Genomic DNA, 20703 nt, shown 5'->3' with positions numbered 1-20703 from the left:
CTTTCCAACCCTACGATTCTATGATTCTTGTTACAATTAATCTCCAGACAACAGAGATCAGTTCCCCTGGAGGAAATGGCTGCTTTGGAGGGTGGACTCTATGTCATTAGACCCTCTCCACTCCCCCAGACTTCACCCTGCAAACCTCCAGGTTTTTCCTAACACATTGGCAACATTTCTAGTTCCAGTGGGACTCCCTCTGGGCAGCGTCAGTAGCTGTACCCTGTTTGAGTGTGCTGTGTGTGTGTGAAGTGCCATCAAGGTGCAGCCAACTTTCAGTGGCCCTGTAGGTTTTCAAGGCAAGAGAAATTCAGAGGTGGTTTACTACTGCCTGTCTCTGCATAGCAACCTGGCTCCTCCTTGGTAGTCCTCACTGAAGTATTAAACCAGGCGGGCCCTGCTTAGCTTCCAAGATCTGGGCCATCCAGGTCAGGGCTGAGCCTGCTGCGGCAAACCCAAAATGCTGCCTGAACCTTGGTGCTTGTTCCCCCACCCCCAACAAGTGTGTTTTCAGGTCCAAATGTAGCAACTTGCCTTTTTAAAATCTCATGTTCGTTTTTTGAAAATAAAATAAGATTTTTGTTGGAATCTGTGCAAGTGTCCTACGCTCAGTCATGAAAGAGTTAAATTGTTGTTCTGTTTGTTTAGTCAGATAGCTAGTTAGCGTAGGACCACTTAGGCTTCAGAGAAGTTCCTGCCAGAGAAAGTCTTTAGTCTTTATGAGGGAATCCAGGAATATCTATTGGATGAGCGAGTTTATTGGGGGCAATTCGCTAGCAACATAGACTAAGGTTTCATTGCTCTTTGTTGAGTAGTCAGCAGTCTGAGTCTACTACTTCACTAGACCATGCAGTCTAAGCTTCTCTCTCTCTAGTACCTAGCTGAGACTATCAAGACGTAGTCAGAAACTGTTGTTTTTCCTACCAAATGTACCCTTTTTACCCTATTATGTCGTAAAGTATTTTTATAGAGCTAGAATCACAGAAGTCTGTCTACCTATTTCCACTGCGCTATTACCAAACTCTGCAATCGGATTGCCAGCCTCCAGGTAGTGGCTGGAGATCTCCCGGAATTACAACTGGTCTCCAGGCCACAGAGATCAGTTCACCTGGAGAAAATGGCTACTTCAGGGGTTGGACTCTATGGAATTATTCCATGCCAAGGTCCTTTCCCTCCCCAAACCCCACTCTCTCCAGGTTTCTCCAGGTTTCACCCCCCAGAGCTCCAGGAATTTCCCCGCTTGGAGTGACAACCCTATTCGGCTGCTCTGCAAATTTATTATTATTATTATATCCAGGGCTTTTTTTCTGGGAAAAGAGGTGGGGGAACTCAGTGGGTTGCCCTCGGAGAAAATGGTCACATGGCTGGTGGCCCCGCCCCCTGATCTCCAGGCAGAGGGGAGTTTAGATTGCCCTCCGTGCCGGAGGGCAATCTCAACTCCCCTCTGTCTGGAGATCAGGGGGCGGGGCCACCAGCCATGTGACCATTTTCAAGAGGTTCTGGAACTCCGTTCCCCCGCGTTCCCCCTGAAAAAAAGGCCTGATTATATCTAATTGCTGTGCAACTGCCAACGATTTTTCTACAAATCTGGGGGTCTCCCAAGTCTCTAAAAGGTATCTGTGCTTGTAGCATAAATTTGGCTCTGCACAAAAATTATTGATTATTCATTGCATTTTGATCACGGCCTTCCTCCCAAGGAACCCGAGGTGGGGTTATGATTTTCCCTTCCCCGTTTTCTTGTCAAACTCTACATTGTCAGTACGGTCGCTGGCTACCAGTTGGGAATTCCAGGAGATCTGGGGGGAACGGAGTATGGGGAGAATGAGGTTTGGGGAAGGGAGAGACCTCAATGGGGTATAATGCCATAGAGTCCCCCTTTCAAAGCAGCCATTTTCTCCAGAGGTGAGAAGAACCGTGTGAGCAGTACCAATATGCTGTATAATACAAGTGTTTGTAAAAGTTTTTTTCAACACCATATACACATTTATTTACTACAAAAGGTGCATGTAAGTTCATAACCACTGCCATAAACCATAACTAACTGCTACATACAGAATTCATATCAACAGCAGGGTAAACCTTGACTGATAAGCGTGCGTGTCCTCAAGCAAAAAACCAGTCCTGCAATTGTTCTTTGTAAGTGTATTCCAAATCTCAATGCTGAGAACACCCGCTGATGTTGTGCAGTCCGATGCAAAATCCCTCGGGGGAGGAATGGAAAGGAGATGTCGGTGGTGAGAAAAGATATTATCCTCAGGTGGGTGTGTGATACACTGCTTGGAGACCCCCAAAGGGGGCTCCTGCACCCAACAAGCTCCTGGATGTCTTAGGCTTGTTTCATGTACATTTCTTCATGGGGCGATATGTGTCCCACCTCAAAACGATCTCTCTAAAATGTAAAACACTCAAATCAATATCTATTCCCTCCTTCCACACTGCCTCTGACCCTCGACTTCCCATGCACTTACCCAACTCCCCTCCACAGAAAATGAGCTCTCACGTGCTGATTCTCAACGCACCTTCAGGGATCAGTTTGCAAATGTAACGCCCGCCCCCTATATGTATCTTCAAACGACTGGTTGCCAATTAAAGCGGTATCCACCCTGTAAGAGAGAGACCGTGCATGATCTTGAATCAACCTAAATAACAACTCAAGTTCCAATCTGAATTGAGGCCCTTGGGCTGTAAGGTTTGAAGACGAAAGATCCATTCCGCTTCTCTTCTAAGGAGATCCCGTTGAAAGTTCCAATGTTCTTCATTCCGTGCTACATATAAGATCGTATAAGTTAAAGAGGTAGAACCGCTATGCTGGGTTGAGTAATGTTCAACTAGTGGTGCCTCCTGGACCTTGTTGCGTATTCCAGAAATATGTTCACTGATCCGAACGTGTGCCGGGCGGATAGTACTACCCACATACAATTTGTTGCATGGGCATCTGATGACATACACCACCTTGGCTGTCTGACATGTGGAGAAGTGGTTGATTCCATGATTCAAAAACCTCCCATCATTCTGAATCTCATGCTGTGGCCAGACCAGTGGGCACACTTTGCAGTGACCACATGCAAAGTGCCCCCGTGGAAGGTTGGTGCTATGTGCTCTTGATCCAAATCTAGTGTGTACCAGACGGTCTCCGATGCTTTTTGTCTTCTTAAATCCGATGACAGGGGGTTGTTGACACCCAGGTATGTCCGATATTATATGCCAGTGCTGCAAGATGATCTTCTTGATTTCTATGGCTAAAGGAGTATATTCTAGAGAGCATGTGATGGCAGTTGACGTTGTCTTTACTTTGGGTTCCAACAACTTCTTCCTGACGACCAGATCTGCCCTCCTCTTGGCCTGTTGCACAATCTTAAAGGGATAGCCCCTCTCCCGAAAGGCTTGACACATCTCTCTACTCTCCACTTGATAGTCACTGGCTCGGGTTGAGTTTCTCTTCAAACACAATAATTGCCCGTAGGGGATGTTTCTAACCAAGTGTCTAGGATGGTAGGATGTGTAACTCAGATATGAGTTTCTATCCGTGTGTTTCTTGTACGGTCTGACTCCAATCCTATTGGACTGATCCCGAAAAGTCACAACATCTAGAAAACTAATGCAGGATGCGTTAGTCACCGCAGTGAACGAAATGTTAGGATCAAGTTGATTCATCCATACTCCAAATGCTGCTGCTTCTTCCCTTTCCCTATACAAAATGTAAACATCATCAATGAATCTGAAGTATTTAATTATTTTGTCGAAGAAAGGATTCTGGTCAGGGGCCAAGATATATTCAGATTCCAACTGTCCCATATACAGATTGGCAATGCTGGGGGCGGCCGCACATCCCATGGCCACCCCCTTAATCTGGAAATAATACTGATCCTTGAACTGAAAATAATTCTTTTCCAGGACAAGGTCAGCCAGTTGCAACAGAAATTCAGTGCTGGGTATGCACGATTGCCTCCTATGTAAATTTCTTTCTATCACTCCTCTCGCACCCTCATGGGGGATGGATGTATATAGGGATGTCACATCCATAGTGATAAATATCCAGTCCTTCCCCATCTCGATTCCTTCAATTTCATTAATGAACATGCATGTATCCTTTAAATAAGCGGGAAGTCCCAATACAAATGGTTGTAAATAGAAGTCTAGGAATTGGGCTAATGGATCCAGAACCGAATCACATCCTGAGACGATCGGCCGTCCTGGGGGGGGGAGCTCCGGAGGAGTTGATCTCTGTCACCTGGAGATCAGCTGTAATTCCAGGAGATCTCCAACCACCACCTGGAGGTTGGCAATACCAGTTGGTGAGGCTGAGAGAAAGGGACTGCCTCCAGGTCACCACACAAAATTTTTGATAGCAGAGCTGGAATTCGAATACAGGTCTCCAAACTCTAGTTTGAAAAGTTTATCACTATTCTACAATGAAAGGATTTCCTCATTCCCTGAGGCCTCTCTGAAAAAGCCACATCCCATTCCTCAGCCCCAACTAACTGGATAAAAGGGAGGGCTGATTGAGCGGCCATCATAAGTGGGCTATCAAGCAGCAGTGGGGCATAATGGTTAGACCTACAGGATTTGAGATGCCCAGGTTCAAATCTCCACTCTGCCACGGAAGCTCATGTGTGGCCTTGAGCCAGTCACGCTCTCTCACCCTAACCTACCTCAAAGGGTTGTTGTGAGGATAAAATGGGGCAGCGGAGTCCTATAAATCACTTTGAGCTCTGTGGAGGAAGGGTGGGATAAAAATATATATTAAATAGAAGGGATGCCTGGCCCCTCTCCCGGGAGCTGCTTTTTTTGAGGGTGAGGGTGACACGTGCTTCCATTTTTAGTCCCGGAGGAGAAAAATGCTGCCCTGAGTATTTAAAGCCAATTCTGAGTCCCAGGCAGGCACATTTGGTCGCACTTCAGGCTGGCGGCCACCAGAGGGGGCTGAAAGGCCTGGAAGCAGTCTCAGTACATTACCTTGGCCTAGTTGTTGTAAGAGAATTTGTAACTTAGCATTTATGCCACCCTGTTGTAGTTTGCACAACATGTTATTTTGTTGCAGGCCTCGGGTCAATATCACAGTGCCCGTCTTGCAGAAGGTGAGAAACAGTGCTTTGCGAAGGTCACCCAGTGAGTCCATGTGAGGCCAGTTCCTTATTCTGCTCCGTCTCTCTCCTCTGGCAGCCAGATTTCCTTCAGGGCTATGTCTGGGGGGATTCTCTTGCATCTTTATTTATCTCTCTCCTTTTAGTCCCTCATCTAATTTAGCTCGAAGTCGGTTGGAACATTTGCTGAAACTGTTCTTTCGGCAGAACCGATTCTCTTTCGTGGCTGCAAAAAGGAATGATCCAGGACGAGAGAATAAACACATCTTGCCATTGCCATCTTGCAGGCGGGGCCTAGAGATCTCCCAGAAGTATAGCTGATCTCCAGACTATAGAGATTATTGCTCTGGAGAAAATAGCTGCTTTGGAAGGTGGGCTCTGTGGCATTTAGGGACACACGAACTCAAGATTGGGAAATTCCTGAAGATTTGGGGGTGGAGTCTGGAGAGGGTGGGTTTGAGGAGGGGACAGAGCACAGATAGGTATAATGCCATAGAGCCTATTATATATTGTGATTAACAGCCCTTTATTATGATAAACATCTTTATTGAAAACTGGAAGCAGACAGACAGAAGACAGGCTCAACGGTAACTACTTTATACTTACAGAAACCACACCCACTTTTAACAACAACCAGTAAAGGTAAGCAGCTAGAATCCTTCATTTGAATGAACTATATACAAAGTAACTATTTGCAGCACTGTGACTGGCCTATAAGGCAACAGTTATGATTGGCTGTTACCAGCACAAAAGACCAATAGTCATATAGGCCTCAGGAGCCTTTGCTCCTACTCAAGCAATACATAACAGAGTCCACCCTCCAAAGCAGCCATTTTCTCCAGGGGAACTGATCTCTGTTGGCTGGAGATCAGTTGTAGTTCAGGGAGATCTCCAGCCACCACCAGGAGATTGGCAACCTTAGCACTGGGGTCCCTCCCCAGACGCCACTCTCAAACCTCTAAGAATTTCCCATCCTAGAGCTGGCAACCCGAGGCTTATTATTCCCCTTGGTGGGTGACCAGATGTTAAGGAGACAGAGCTCTCGTATCACTAGAAAAGGGAATTTTCAGAAGTATGGCTGTGGTAACATAGTGGTTAAGTGGTCAAACTGTGAATCAGCACTCTATTGGTTTGAATCCCACTACTGCCACAAACCTTGAGTAAGCCGCTCCTCTCAGCCCCAGCTCCCCAGCTGTATTGTGGGGATAATAACAACACTAACTTGTTCACTGCTCTGGGTGAGGCACTAATCTGTCCAGAAGAGTGGCATATAAATACAGTTATTGTTGTTGTTGTTGTTGTTATCATTATTACTGCCATGAGTTCAGCAGGTGGCCTTGGGTAAGCCACTCCTCTCAGCCCCAGCTCCCCAGCTGTATTGCGGGGATAATAATTACACTAACTTGTTCACCGCTCTGGGTGAGGCACTAATTTGTCTAAAAGAGTGGTAGCCAGTTTGGTGTAGTGGTTAAGAGCGTGGGAATCTTGCTGTGATTCTGCAGGGCTTCTCTTCCATTCTCATGTATTGCGCACACCGCAAATGGCAAAGCAGAACCAAGAAGCTTCGTTGCTGGTGCCGATGCAAAAAACTAAAAAATACCGGTTTTTATATCTCGTGATACTGAACTTGGTGGAAGTCTGAGTTAATTAATCGCCCAATGCTTGATTGAATCTAAGATGTTGATCCCAAATTCCTTCCATCCTTATTCCAAACAGTCTTTTGTGTTTGGAAATACCTTTTTTTTGCAAAAATCCCTTTTCTATTTTAATCCATCTTTGTTTTATCTAGTATATTTAAATTCCTCCTTTCCTCTACAAAAGTCAGCGTAGTATTAATCTCTTTCTCCATTTTATCCTCACAACAACCTTGAGAAGTAGGTTAGGCAGAAAGAGAGTGAATGGCCCAAGGTCACCCGGCCAGCTTCATGGCAGAGTTTGCCTTTGAATTTAGATCTCTCAGATTATTCTAATCATTATACCACACCGGCTCTGTGTCCAAAACACTGGGTCGTCGGGCGTCTTGCATTAACAAGGTTATTGTTAGTCTAGAAATGTAATAAATAAATAAATAAAGAACCTGCATTCCCCTAAAGATACTCCGTATAAGAATATCAGAGGTATCGTTTATGTAATCTCTGAGTCTTTGATTAGAATAGCCCTTCTCAGGGCTTTTTTTCTGGGAAAAGAGGTGGTGGAACTCAGTGGTGGAACTCAGGACCGCACAATGACGTCACTTTGGGTCAGCTGGAACAAGGCGGGAGTTTTTTAAAGTTTAAATGGCCCTCGGTGAAAATGGTCACATGGCCGATGGCCCCGCCCCCTGATCTCCAGACAGAGGGGAGTTTAGATTGCCCTCTGCGCCGAGTGGCGCGGAGGGCAATCTAAACTCCCCTCTGTCTGGAGATCAGGGGGCGGGGCCATCGGCCATGTGACCATTTTCAAGAGGTGCCGGAACTCCGTTCCACCACGTTCCTGCTGAAAAAAAGCCCTGGCCCTTCTATAAAACTGAAAATGAAAAATACAGCAACCTGACTCCTCTCTGTCTCCAGTCACTCAACTCAAAAGGGAACTAAGAATTTCATTCCCTTGGTTGCCAACTTTTTTTGTCCGGAAGGGCTCCTTTGCATTTAGCAACAGCACAACAGACTGGAGTGTGTTGGGTGAACTTTTTCACATTGTAAGCCAGAGAAGAGAAAGAGATGACAACTTCTTTGCAATTCTGATCTCATGAACACTTATCCTGAATGAAAAGAACTGAATGCATTAAAGTGAATGCAAGTTTTACCTTTTTAAAGTAAGGGAATGTATGAAACCATTTTGCAGAAATAGAATCGTTGCTGTTACATTGTTGAAGACTTTCACGGCCGGAGAACGATGGTTGTTGTGGATTTTCCGGGCTGTATACCCATGGTCTTGGACCACAGCTATACAGCCCGGAAAATCCACAACAACCAGCATTACTGTTACAGTTGCCACCAATTGATTAGCCTTATACCAGGTTGTTGAGGCAGACGCCTTTCTTTTATTTAAAGTTACAGGGTAGCTGCCCCCGTAAGGTTGCCAACCTCCAGGTGGCTTCTGGAGAGCATCTTATGGAATTATAACTCATCTCCAGGTGACAGAGATCTGTTCCCCTGGAGAAAATGGCAGCTTTGGAGGGTGGACTCTATGGTATTATACCATTCTGAGGCCCCTCCTCTCCCCAAACCCCACCCTCTTCAAGCTCCACCCCCAAAATCTCCAGGAATTTCCCAACCCAGACCCGGCAACCTGACGCCAGACCTTGCTGCAAAGACAAGTGGTAGTAGATGTGAGTCCTCTTTCCTGTCTTGGCCACCAGAAGTTCTGGTGATCCATAAGGGACCGGGGTTTAGAAAGTGAAACCCATGATAGCAACAGTCTGGAAAGATGCAAAAAAAACTCCTATTACCATGTGGCATAGAAAAATATGGGACCACTATTTCATGGAAAAGGTTAGCAACTATATAACCCATGAAGTCAGATAGTCAGTATTTGAGCTTTGTAGAAACGTGGTACCCAGTCTTGGACTACATGGCGGCCCATTAAATTATACCCATTAGACCCCCTTTATATTATGACTGTTATTCAATTGTACAGAAGTTTAGAGCTATCATGTTCCTTAGTTTGTTAAAATTCACTTTGCACTTACTGTCTTTGTATATAGTTATTAATAGATGTTCTATTGTTTTTATTGCTTGTTTTTTCTTTTAATTTTTTTAAAAAACTAAATAAACAGTTTTTAAAACTATGAAGATGGGTCTGCCACTCTTGAGAAAAAAAGAGAAAGTGAGAGATAGAGAGCAGGAGGCTATGCCGAGGGAGTGTCACGGCAGGAGGAAGAGGCCCTGAGGAAGGAGAAGGCAATAAATACAGCCGCTTGTGGCATAGTAACAGTGAGGTATAGTAGTCAGAGCATTAGGCTAAGAGCAAGTTCACCAAAGTCTTTCTCAGCCTGGTAGCTTGTAGGGTTGTAATAGGAGGCAAGAGACCGAAAATGATGGCCGAAAAGAGACTAGAAAATGTTGTAAAGAAAAATCTTCGCATTAAGAGTAATTCAGAAGTGGATTCGGCTGCCTAGGGATATGGTGGGTTCCAGTCATTGGCAGTCTTCAAGGAGTGGCTGCACAAATCCTTGTCGGGGATGCTTTAGGCTGTTCCTGTATTGGGTAGGGAGTTGGACTAGATGGTCTGTAAGGCCCCTTTCAGCTCTGTGATTTTACGATTCCTTGTGTCAATGCATGCAGAGAATTTACTAAGGCGATCGCTACTAGCCGGGTAATCGGAACAAATTGGTGTTGTTCTGAGATACAACAACTGTGTCTCTGTGTGTGTGGGAGGTCTGCTGGGATGGAGCTGGAGTCTTGTGACTCTGTGAATAACATGTTCCAGCATCATCATGTGCAGAGGAAGGTTAGCACAGTGGCCTCCAGTCTGTTGCTGGAGCCAGAACATGGGGAAGAATCCAGCTATAGGTTGGCGGACCTTGTATATGGTGACCACTGGGGGGATCCTCCTGGACAGGGGGTTGCGCCACCAATCAGTATCTGACAGACATGGAAATGCAGGTTTGCACACACAATTCTGCCTTTGATTGAGTCAGATCTTTTGTCTCTGGCACCTGCCATTGTCAGTGCGAGAAGCAGGTCTCCAGCTAGACATGTGCAGGGAATGAGAGTCAGCGTGGTACATTGGCAGGAGTCAGAATCTCTCTACACAAGACGGCACTGTGCGTGTTCCTCAAGGGTAAGGAGATGCAATGTTAGCCGGGAAGCATAGTTTAACAAGACAGAGCCAGCATAGATTGCTCCTGAGAGGGTTTGTTAATTTCATCTTCACCTCCCAGAAGGCTCTGTCAGTTTCACCTCTCCAGTCTAAAACTGTGTGGGATGGCAACCAGAGGGCAGCGAGGAATGGAATGGGGCTGGAGCTGACTTCTTGATCCAGGCTTGGACCTGGAGAAGATATAATGGGCTGAAGTTTCCCTTCTGGCATTTCACAGCCCCTTCACACAGCTCCAGTGTATAGCAAAGCCTTTGCCCTGCTGCCAACTCTGTCTTTTTAAACTACCCTTCCCAGCTAAAGTTGCATCTCCCGACACGTGTTCCTCACATGTCAGATGTCTTGTGTAGAGAGACTCTCAGACTGACAATAGCCACGGTTCAAATCCCCATTCGACCACAAAATTCACTGGGTGACCTTGGGCCAATTACTGGCTTTTATGCTGACCTACCTCACAAGGTGGTTGTTTGGGGGAAACAACGAAGGAGAAGGATGCATGCCTTGGATTCAAAGAAAAATAAGAATGTAAAAAGGGTTTTCTTCACCACTGCTGCCAAAGAACCAGTACGTGCTGCAGTATAAATGGAATCTGGCGTTTCTGCAAAAACACAGAACTCTCTGGATACCGCTTCTCTATTCTTCCATGCAAAAATACATCCCTTCCCTTGAGAATACACAGTCATCATACAAACAGTGTAGCTGAGATGGTTGTTGGGGGTTTTCCGGGCTGTATTGCCGTGGTCTTGGCATTGTAGTTCCTGACGTTTCGCCAGCAGCTGAGAGATCTCTGTCTTTTGGTGCTACACCTCTGAAGATGCCAGCCACAGCTGCTGGCGAAACGTCAGGAACTACAATGCCAAGACCACGGCAATACAGCCCGGAAAACCCCCAACAACCATCGTTCTCCGGCCGTGAAAGCCTTCGACAATACATCAGTGTAGCTGAGGCTTCCCAAAAATAAGTTTAAAAAAATAATAATAAGATTACCCGTTACTGTTACTGCCCCTATTCCCGTCACTTTAACAGCAGCCCCAATATAAAAAAAATAGCAACAAAGCCCATTGTGGAAAAAATACAATGGGCTGTAGAAAGGGGAGAGCAGGCAGATAGGCATTCCCTTCTCCTCTGTCACTGATCCTGCCAGATGAAGGCTGGGTGAAGGTGGTGGGCGGGCATTGCTGCATGCTCCGCGCTTGATCCCGGCCTGAGCTTCCCACCGTGGCCCACTCTCTGGAGGTCTGGCTGCCGCATCTGGGCTTCCCTCCACAGCAGCGCCCTCTGGTGGCGCACCAGGGTAGGAAGTGAGTTGTCTCGAATACGCTTAGCTTTTTATATAGTAGGATAAATAAAATGGGTTACCCACAGTTATTTGCCCCTGTTTGGATTCTACTAGAAGGTAGTTTTTCTTCACCCACACAGCACTGTGGTGTTTCTGTGCACTTCCAGCACCCTCCCCTGCAGCTTTTCAATTTTGTTATGATGTGATGCAAAGGCTGGGTCGGGGGGGGGGGGGGTCAGCCATGTGGACAGGAAAGTCCAGATTCATATCCAGTTACCAACCTCCAAGTGGGTCCTGGAAGTCTCCCAGAATTAAAACTGATCTCCAGACTTCATAGATGATTTCTCCTGGAGGAAACGGCTGCTTTGGAGGATGAACTATAGCATTATACTCTGCGGATTTGATTGGTAGGTTGGTTAGGCTTCTATCCCGCCCTCCCTGCAAGTGGGCTCAGGGTGGGTTACAGCAATAAAAACATATAATTTACAGTAAAATCACAGCATTTCCCATAAAAACCACCCCCAGACAATGACCCTACAACCCTCCGCTGCCATTAATAGACAGGGGATGGGGTGAAGGAGGGGAGAACGGGCCATTCAGTTTGTATTGCACCTCACCCAGGGGGCCAGATGATGCCCTCCACACAAGAGGCCCCCACCTTCCCCAGGCTTTATCTCCCAAATCTCCACGAGTTTCCCAACCTGTAGTTGGCAACCCTTGATTGGTACCATTTCCCATGCCCTAGGACCTAACCCCTACTTTGCCACGATGGGGGTTCCTTGTGGCAAAATGGGTAATATATCAATATAGGGTTATGTTGATATTATTGATTTAATTCCTTTTATTTGAACCCTCCAGTAGCAGGGGCCTGAAGCCTGGAAAATTCTAACCATCTTTATTGTAGCATAAGCTTTTGAGAGCCACAGCTCTCTTCGTCAGATACATCTGACGAAGAGAGCTATGGCTCTCGAAAGCTGCTACAATAAAGTTGGTTAGTCTTAAAGGTGCTACTGGACTCTTTACTATTTTGCTACTTCAGACTAACACGGCTAACTCGTCTGGAAGTAATAATGTGTTTCTTGGGAGATGCCCCCTCTTTTCCTTCCATGTCTTCAGGTTGGATCCGGCACAGAGATTGGTGCAAACTCCCAGGCCGTGAGGGGGTGGGGAATCTAAAGCCTGTCTGCTTGGCTCTCTGTCGTTTTTGCTTGACACTCTTGCGAAATGCCAGATATCTGCTACAGTTGCATAATATTTAAATTGATTTTAAAAAGCCAGGTCAGCATTTTGTGTTAAAGATTAAACAAGATTTGAAACAAAGAGGAAGGTGGGGGGGTGATGGGGGAGAAAGCAACCTGGAAGTTGACACCCTGGGGCTGGCTGAAGAACAGCCCGGACTTGTTAGCTTGACAATAGTTTAAGGGAAAGAGGAAGAGCAAGAATTGGAAGAATGAAAGAAAAGAAGCCTTGCTTTTTCAGTCTCGAATGCATTATGGCTTTGTTAACTGTTTGCATGGCAGATCCGCTGTGTCTGTGTGTTTGTGTAGAGAGGAGGGCCTTTGCGACTCCTTGTCCTGCTCATCCTCCCTTTAAGGTGTCACTGTATTTTGTTTGTTTTGGCACAACAGGAATCAGCCTCCTGCAGCTAGGGTGGCCAGCTGGGGTTGCCAACTCCGGCCTGGGAAATTACTGGGGATTTGGAGGTGGAGCCTAGGAAGGGTAGAGTTTAGGGACGGGAGGGACCACAGCATGATATAATGCATAGAGTCCACCCTCCAAAGCAGCCTTCTCTCCAGAGGAACTGATCTCTATAGTCTGGACATCAGGTATAATCCTGGGAGAGCGCCATGTCCCACTTGGAGGTTGGCAACCATGAAATTCCTGGAGAGGTATGGCTAGGGTTGCCAGCCTCCAGGTAGTCACAACACAAACAGAGGTGTCCCTACGGGATCTAAACAATAATGTGAACTGTATACAGTCCCAGGAACAAGGCCAATTAATTACCCAATGTAACTTATCTTAAAATTATTCACTAAGCTGGATTCCAATACTTAAAAAAATTCAAGCCTCCAGGTAGTGGCTGGAGATCTCCCGAAATTACAACTGGTCTCCAGGCTGCAGAGATCAGTTCACCTGGAGAAAATGGCTCCTTTGGGGGGGGGTGGACTCTATGGAATTATGCCATGCCAAGGTCCTTTCCCTCCCCAAACCCCACTTTCTCCAGGTTTCACCCCCCAGATCTCCAGGAATTTCCCGACTTGGAGCTGGCAACCCTAGGTATGGCGCCTGAGGACGGACCTTAGCAAGTTTAATTCCATAAAGTCTACCCTCCAAAGCTGCTATTTTGTTCCAGAGACTATTTCTAATTCCAGGAGATATGAAGGCCCCTGCAATTAAAGGACTGTAGGAAAACCATACATAAAACATATACATAAAAACTCTAAAAGTGATGTAAAATACCTTAAATTCTATTCCTGAACGAATAGAATTTTCTTCCGCAAAAGACTTATATTCATTTCAAAAACAGGAAAATTAGAAATGATATACATCTCCAGATAGAGACATGATGCCTCTTTATTTATAAAACATAGAAAAAAGACCAGACGCGTTTTGAGAATTGTCTTCTTCAGTGGTCACGGGTTACATGACAATATACAAAGATAAAGTATCACAAAAAACACAAAGAATGCATAATAAAAAAAAGGACTATGGCTGGTCTGCATTAAGGATTAAAAATTCTTTCTGGAAGCTATATGTTCTAAAATAAATTGCCTCAACAACAGCAAAACAACAGCAAAACTTCTGTATACGCTATCCAGTTGGGACATGGAAAGAAATACAGTTGCATGGTTTTGGAGCCAGGACTGGATATACCGTTACGATTCTATAAAGATATTGTTTCCCTGCAATTCTTTATTTTTGGGTTTTGATTGTTGTTGTTGTTGTTGTTGTTGTATCTCTTATTTGCTTGATCTATGTCAGGGCCCCATCTGGAGGTTGGCAACCATTCCTGCAGCCTTCGCCCCATTACTATAAAGCTGACAGAAGAACAACTTCATAAATACCTTAAGCTCTATGGAAAGGAGGTGAGGTTGCACAGTGTGTGTGTGTATGTGTGAGAGAAAGAATTTTGTACAATTGTTAGACTGAAAGACACCTTGCAAAGACAGACTGGGAGAGCCCCGGCTTTGCTTCTTGGCCTTCCTGACCCCGTAGTTAGGTTGTCAAGTGGAGGCGGGGTGCGGGGAATGTCCTGTCCCTTTAAGAGAAGTTTAATGCTTTGAAGCTTTACATGGCTTAGAGGTAAATAGCATCACCTGGTAATTGCTGCGGATCAAACCTCTATTAAACAGACAGCTAGAAGGACCAGTTTAAAAAGAGTTTGGAGAGAAATGAATGGGGAACGCTTCACTTGCGACCTTTCCGCATGTCAGGCTGCTTTTAACAGTGCAAGGACTTGGCCAAGGGGGGTAAGGGTCTTAACCCTGATAACTGTAAGGAGTTGCCAGCTTTTCAGCTCGTCCCTCTAGCAGTCCCTTTAATATTAGATCTATAAGCAATTATCAGGTGAAAGTTATTTACCTCCCAGCCGTGGAAAGCTTCAACTGCCCATTTCCACGCATTAAGCCTCTATTAAAGGGGCAGGACCGTTTTCTCCCAGCCTATTGGCAACCCTAACCACTACACCATACTGCATGCCAAGCTGATAGAGGCATTTAAATAAATGGCTAAAATAAAACTTGCAAAAAACAGAACAGTGCACAGCAACTAAATTCGGCACTCTATGCTGCTAAGGCAGATGGTGAGCCAGTGAAGCTGTTCATATTTGTGTGTGTACTGGAAACTGCTGCATATTTAAAAGACCCCAGTGCCCGGCTGGAAAAATAAAATAAAACTATCATTCCAGATCAACGTCTTTCCATATTTCCATCTCTGACATTTTCTGCTGTCTAAAACACATGTAGCACCCCTCCCTCATCTTTCCTGACTTTCACACCGAGACAGTCTAAAATGGGTATATTTATTTGCTATTTTTAGGATATGTGCATGCCATGTCTTCAGAGTCATGCTTGAGGCAGCATACAGTCAAAATAACGTAACAATATCCAGGGCTTTTTTTCTGGGAAAAGAGGGGGTGGAACTCAGTGGTGGAAGACCGCACAATGACGTCACTTTGGGTCAGCTGGAGCAAGGGGGGAGTTTTTTAAAGTTTAAATGGCCCTCGGCGAAAATGGTCACATGGCCGGTGGCACTGACCCCTGATCTCCAGACAGAGGGGAGTTTAGATTGCCCTCTGCGCCGGGCAGCAGCGTGGAGGGCAATCTAAACTCCCCTCTGTCTGGAGATCAGGGGGCGGGGCCACCAGCCAGGTGACCATTTTTAAGAGGTGCTGGAACTCTGTTCCCCTGCATTCCCGCTGAAAAAAAGCCCTGACAATATCGAACCATCATCCTCATCATAAACAAACCAGTGTACTTATTGGCTGCCCTTCTGGACAGATTAGTGCCCCGCTCAGAATGGTGAATAAAGTCAGTGTTATTATTATCCCCACAAGACAGCTGGGGAGTTGAGGCTGAGAGGAGTGGCTTGCCCAAGGCCACCTACTGAACTCATGGTAGGAGTGGAATTCGAACCAGTAGAGTGCTGATTTATAGCCGAACATCATAACCACTGTGCTACAGCAGCTCTCCATCAGACAAGCCATCGGACATGAAGACAGCATTAAGCACAATCTATAGAAGGGAAACAGACTATTACAAAGTTGGTAAGATAAACCCCGTAAATAAAAGTCTAGGTAAAATGATGTATTCTGGACTGGCACCTAAAATATAGTAAAGTAGGCACCAGGCAAGCCTCAAAGGGGAGGGCATTCCAATGGCAAGGTGCCACCACAGAAAATGCCCTTTCTCTACTTGCCACCTGCCTCACCTCTGAAGGTACAGAGAACACAGGGCTCATTTCGAGGGGGAACACACAGGAACACAGTTCCGGCAGTTCCCCAAAGAGGTCACATGTCAGGTGGCCCCGTCCACCTGACTCTCAGCCATTTTGGGCCCGTTTCGTCCTGGATTTGGGCCAAAACGACCCATATCGGGCCTCTGATGGGTGGTGGATCATGCTCCTGTTCAGCAGCGGCCCAATCCCGACCATTTTGGGCCCCTTTTCGGCCATTTTCAGCCCCCCTTTTCCATTTTGGGCCCAATTTCAGCCCTGAACGGCCAGGATTGGGTCCAAAGCAGCCAGGATAGGTGATGTCAGGGGGTGTGGCATATGCAAATCGGTTATGCTAATGACACGTTTCTGATGATGGCAAGGGGTGTGGCATATGCTAATGAGTTATGCTAATGAGTTCCTCTTGCGCTTTTTCTATGAAATGACCCCTGAGAGAACAGGGCTTGAGAGGCAGATATTCACTGGCTGGCTGGATAGCATGGGAGGAGATGGTCTTTGGGTACCCTGGCCGCAAGCCATTAAGGGTCTTAAAGGTAGAAATCGGCACTTTAAATAGTGCCTGGAAATAGATGGGGAACCAGTGTAGATTTTTCAGCACAGGGACTAGGCCTCAGAAATGGCATTTAACCCCAGAATCAGGTTTTCCTGGCCTTTCCCTTGTGTATGACACTAGAAATTTAGTAGGTGAGACTTAATTCCAGGAAGAAAGAAATTGCCAAATTAATTACATTGGCTCGGTCCAGACAGATTGCGAAATCATAGTTTATTTTATCTATCGTCTGTGAAATCAGGACTCCTCTCACAGACCATCCATCATTCAAGCCCTGTTTTGTCTGAACAAATACCAGCGGCATTTCCTTTCCTCCGTAGCCTGGGAGGGTGTTGCCAGAGAAGAATTCAGGATATCTGCATTCAGACATCATAAAACCATAGTTACAACTAACTCTGGTTCACAAGTAAACTTCAGATCATGGCCTGCTGCTCCGCCGGGAACCTTCATTAGTGGAGTGGAGTACATTCAAACAATCATTCTAAGCAGGGGTCATTTCGTAGAAAAAGAGCTGGAGGAACTCATTAGCATAACTCATTAGCATATGCCATGCCTCTTGCCATCACCGGAAGTGTGTCATTGGCATAACTGATTTGCATATGCCACACCCCCTGACATCACCTATCTTGGCTGTTTTGGACCCAATCCTGGCCATTCCGGGCTGAAATTGGGCCCCAAATGGCAAAAAGGGGCTGAAAATGGCTGAAAAGGGGCCCAAAATGGTCAGGATTGGGCCGCTGCTGAGCGGGAGAGCGATCCCCCACTCATCAGAGGCCCGATCTGGGCCGTTTTGTTCCCAATCCAGGGTGAAATGGGCCCAAAATGTCTGAGAATCAGGTGGGCGGGGCCACCTGTCATGTGACCTCTTAGGGGAACTGCCCGAACTGCGTTCCCGTACGTTCCCCCTCAAAATGAGCCCTGATACTAAGTATGGCTTTGTGTAATGTCTGAATGGAGCCCTGGTATCTCTCTGATGTTAAAGGCACGGAAGCAGCACCAGGAAGCCAAATACGCAGCCCTAGCTCTGGAGTACTGGAAATTAAATAATAAAATAATAATGAAACAAAGTTGGGAAATTCTGGGTTGAGAATTTCTTGGAAATTTGGGGGTGATGCCTGGAGTGGATGGGCTTTGGGAAGGGGAGAGAGTTCAGCGGGGAATAATCCCATATGGGCCACCCTCCAAAGCAGCTGTTTTCTAGCTATTCTCTGTAGTCTGGAAAGGATGTACTGTAATTCTGAGAGATCTCTAGGCACTACCTGGAGGTCGGCAACCCTAGCAAGTGCTCTCACAAAGAAGATTTGCTGCCCTTGTCTTAGATGGCTGCAAAAGGGGCATTATACATGTTCATGATGACGGAGAGACCCGTCAATAGCTAAGCAGAAGTGCTAGATGACATATGGACCTTAATCTGGGCCAATTCCAGATGGCCCTCTGCAATCCAAAACGTTGCGCGTTGTCGCGCGGAAAATGCGAAATATCGCGTTTTCTCACGCGAGTTTTGCGTGTCCTCGTGCAAAACTTGCGCGAGAAAACGCGATATTTCGCGTTTTCCACGTGATGACGCGCGACAACGCGCAACGTTTTGGATTGCAGAGGGCCGTCTGGAATCGGCCCTGGTTCGCCAGGGCTGGTTTTCTGGGATCAGAAGGCAAAGTTGTGGGTCTGAAAGTATCTGAAAAAAGACCTACAATAAGATTTTAAAATAAATAAATAAAAACCACTGGAAGGAACCAACAATTAATTTCATCATACAAATTCTTTTTTTTTTAATGTAGGCTTTTGATTTCACTAGAAGCAAATCATATCATCGCAGGTAGTTTGTGTTATCCAAAAATGTATAATCATCATGGGCTTTCTAGTTCCAGTAGAACTGGAATTATAGGCAGTGTGGGAAGTTAGCAAGATGAAAAAAAAGCTGCATATTTACACAAGGGGAGGGATTTGGGGCCCTTTTAGGGATCTTGATCAGTAGAAACAAAGAACGGGCACTATTTTTTTTTAAAGCTGATTCAAATCTTTCTACTATCATTTTGCATTCTTTACTCTATGCCCCGGTTGTCACTGAGCTGATAAAAGTTGTGGCTGGACTGTACCAACTTAGACTGCTGGTCGACATCATGTGAGCTCTGCATTGCTCCCCCGTTCCCTGATCTGTATAATATCTAGGGTTGCCAGCCTCCAGGTAGTGACTGGAGATCTCCCAGAATTGCAACTGGTCTCCAGGCCACAGAGATCAATTCACCTGGAGAAAATGGCTACTTTGGGGGGTGGACTCTTATGGAATTGTGCCATGCTGAGGTCCTTTCCCTCCCAAACCCCCACTTTTTCCAGGTTTCAGCCCCCAGATCTCCAGGAATTTCCCAACTTGGAGCTGTCAACCCTAATAATATCTAATAGCTCGCCACTCACCCCGTAGGTTTTGATTGTTGAGGGGCTGTGCAATATGAATGTTGCGAGTTTTATAAGATGCAAATGTTTTATCTATTTTGCTACCTTGTTTTTATATTCTGATGTGATCCGCTTTGAGCCTGCTTGCAGGGGGAGCGGAATATAATTAAATTAAAATATAGACCACACACCTGTAAGGAAGAAGTCTACGCTGGAAACCTTCTCCCTGAAATCCTAGTTTTTGGTGTGTATGGAGAAACGGTTAATCGCATCAGCTTCCACCTGCAGCGTAAATGATGACGGCTTGACCACAACACTGTGAAAGAATCCACTAGATTTGCCTGCTAGATCAGGCTGAGGGTCCATCCATCTGGTATCTTCATTCCCACCGCTACCAGAGAAATGCTTCCAGGAAGGTAATCAGCAGGGCACAGAGGCCAGCTCCAGTTCTCCCCACCGCCCCACCCCGCAACTGTTTTTCTGTAACAATTTTTGAATCTGGACGTTCCAATGAGTGTTCATGGCTAAGAACCCTGGATAGACCTTCCACGAATGCCTTTAATCCACCTTCAAAGCCTCTTAAGATGTACGAACACAACCAAAGCCCAGATACAAAGCAGCTCAAGATAATTTTTTATTTACAGTGTTTAGCACCAGTTTGGTTCTATAGGAGCAGGCAGGAATTTTGATTGGGTCCTTATATCAAAATATCGGAAGCCAATTAACAGCTCAATACAACTACACTTTGTTCTGGTAGGATAGGTCAATGAGAGATGGTATCTCTTGGGAAATTTTACCCAGTGGGTAACCCCAGGCAATCTTTTGAATAAATGCCTGTTTTCACTGTTTCAGAGTTTATCAATGCAATGGTCTGTTAGTAGAGTTTGTTCATCTTTTGCATAAATATGCAAATTGCTTGAAATCAAAAGTGGGATAATGATTGATGTTTTCTGTTTTTTAGCTTATATCTTTATGTGAATCTTTATGATGTTCTGGGATTGCATGTAACGATGGATCTGTGTTGGTTCTCAAAAGATGTGGGAACCGTACCAGTTATGAGATGTGTTATGATCCCATCTCGAAGATATGTTATATATGGGTTAGAGTGGAAGGATATGCTCTGTATTCTCTTAATTTAACTTTTTAGATGCCATTTTTCCAGATGAAGACACCAAATTTTGCAGTAAACAGAGGTGTGCTCAGAATAATTTGATTATGGAAAAGTAGAAGGCAGTAGGAAAAGAGGAAGACCTAAAATGAGAAGGCTTGACTCAATAAAAGAAGCCACATCCTCCAGTTTGCAGGATCCGAGCAAGTCTGTTAATGATAGGATGTTTTGGAGGTCTTTCATTTATAACATCTTCAGAGGTTGGAGGCGACTTGGTGGTTTCTTGTAAGAGAACTTTCGAAACATCTTGAGAAATTTGGCAACCAGCCTGTTAATAAATGTTTTGCAAAATCTGCTTTGTTGTCATTCTGCTGTGTGGAGGACCTTCTTTAATGCACTTCTGCACTGTGGAATAGAGACAGCTTAATCAACAGTTATGGTTGCCAGGTCCACGTTGGGAAATCCCTGGAGATTTTGGGGGTGGAGCCTAAAGAAGGTGGGGTATAATTCCATAGAGTTCACCCTTCAAAGCAGCCAT

Source organism: Eublepharis macularius, chromosome 5 (genome assembly GCF_028583425.1).
Source record: "Eublepharis macularius isolate TG4126 chromosome 5, MPM_Emac_v1.0, whole genome shotgun sequence".
NCBI lineage: Eukaryota > Metazoa > Chordata > Lepidosauria > Squamata > Eublepharidae > Eublepharis > Eublepharis macularius.
Note: the sequence above shows the minus strand (reverse complement) of the source record.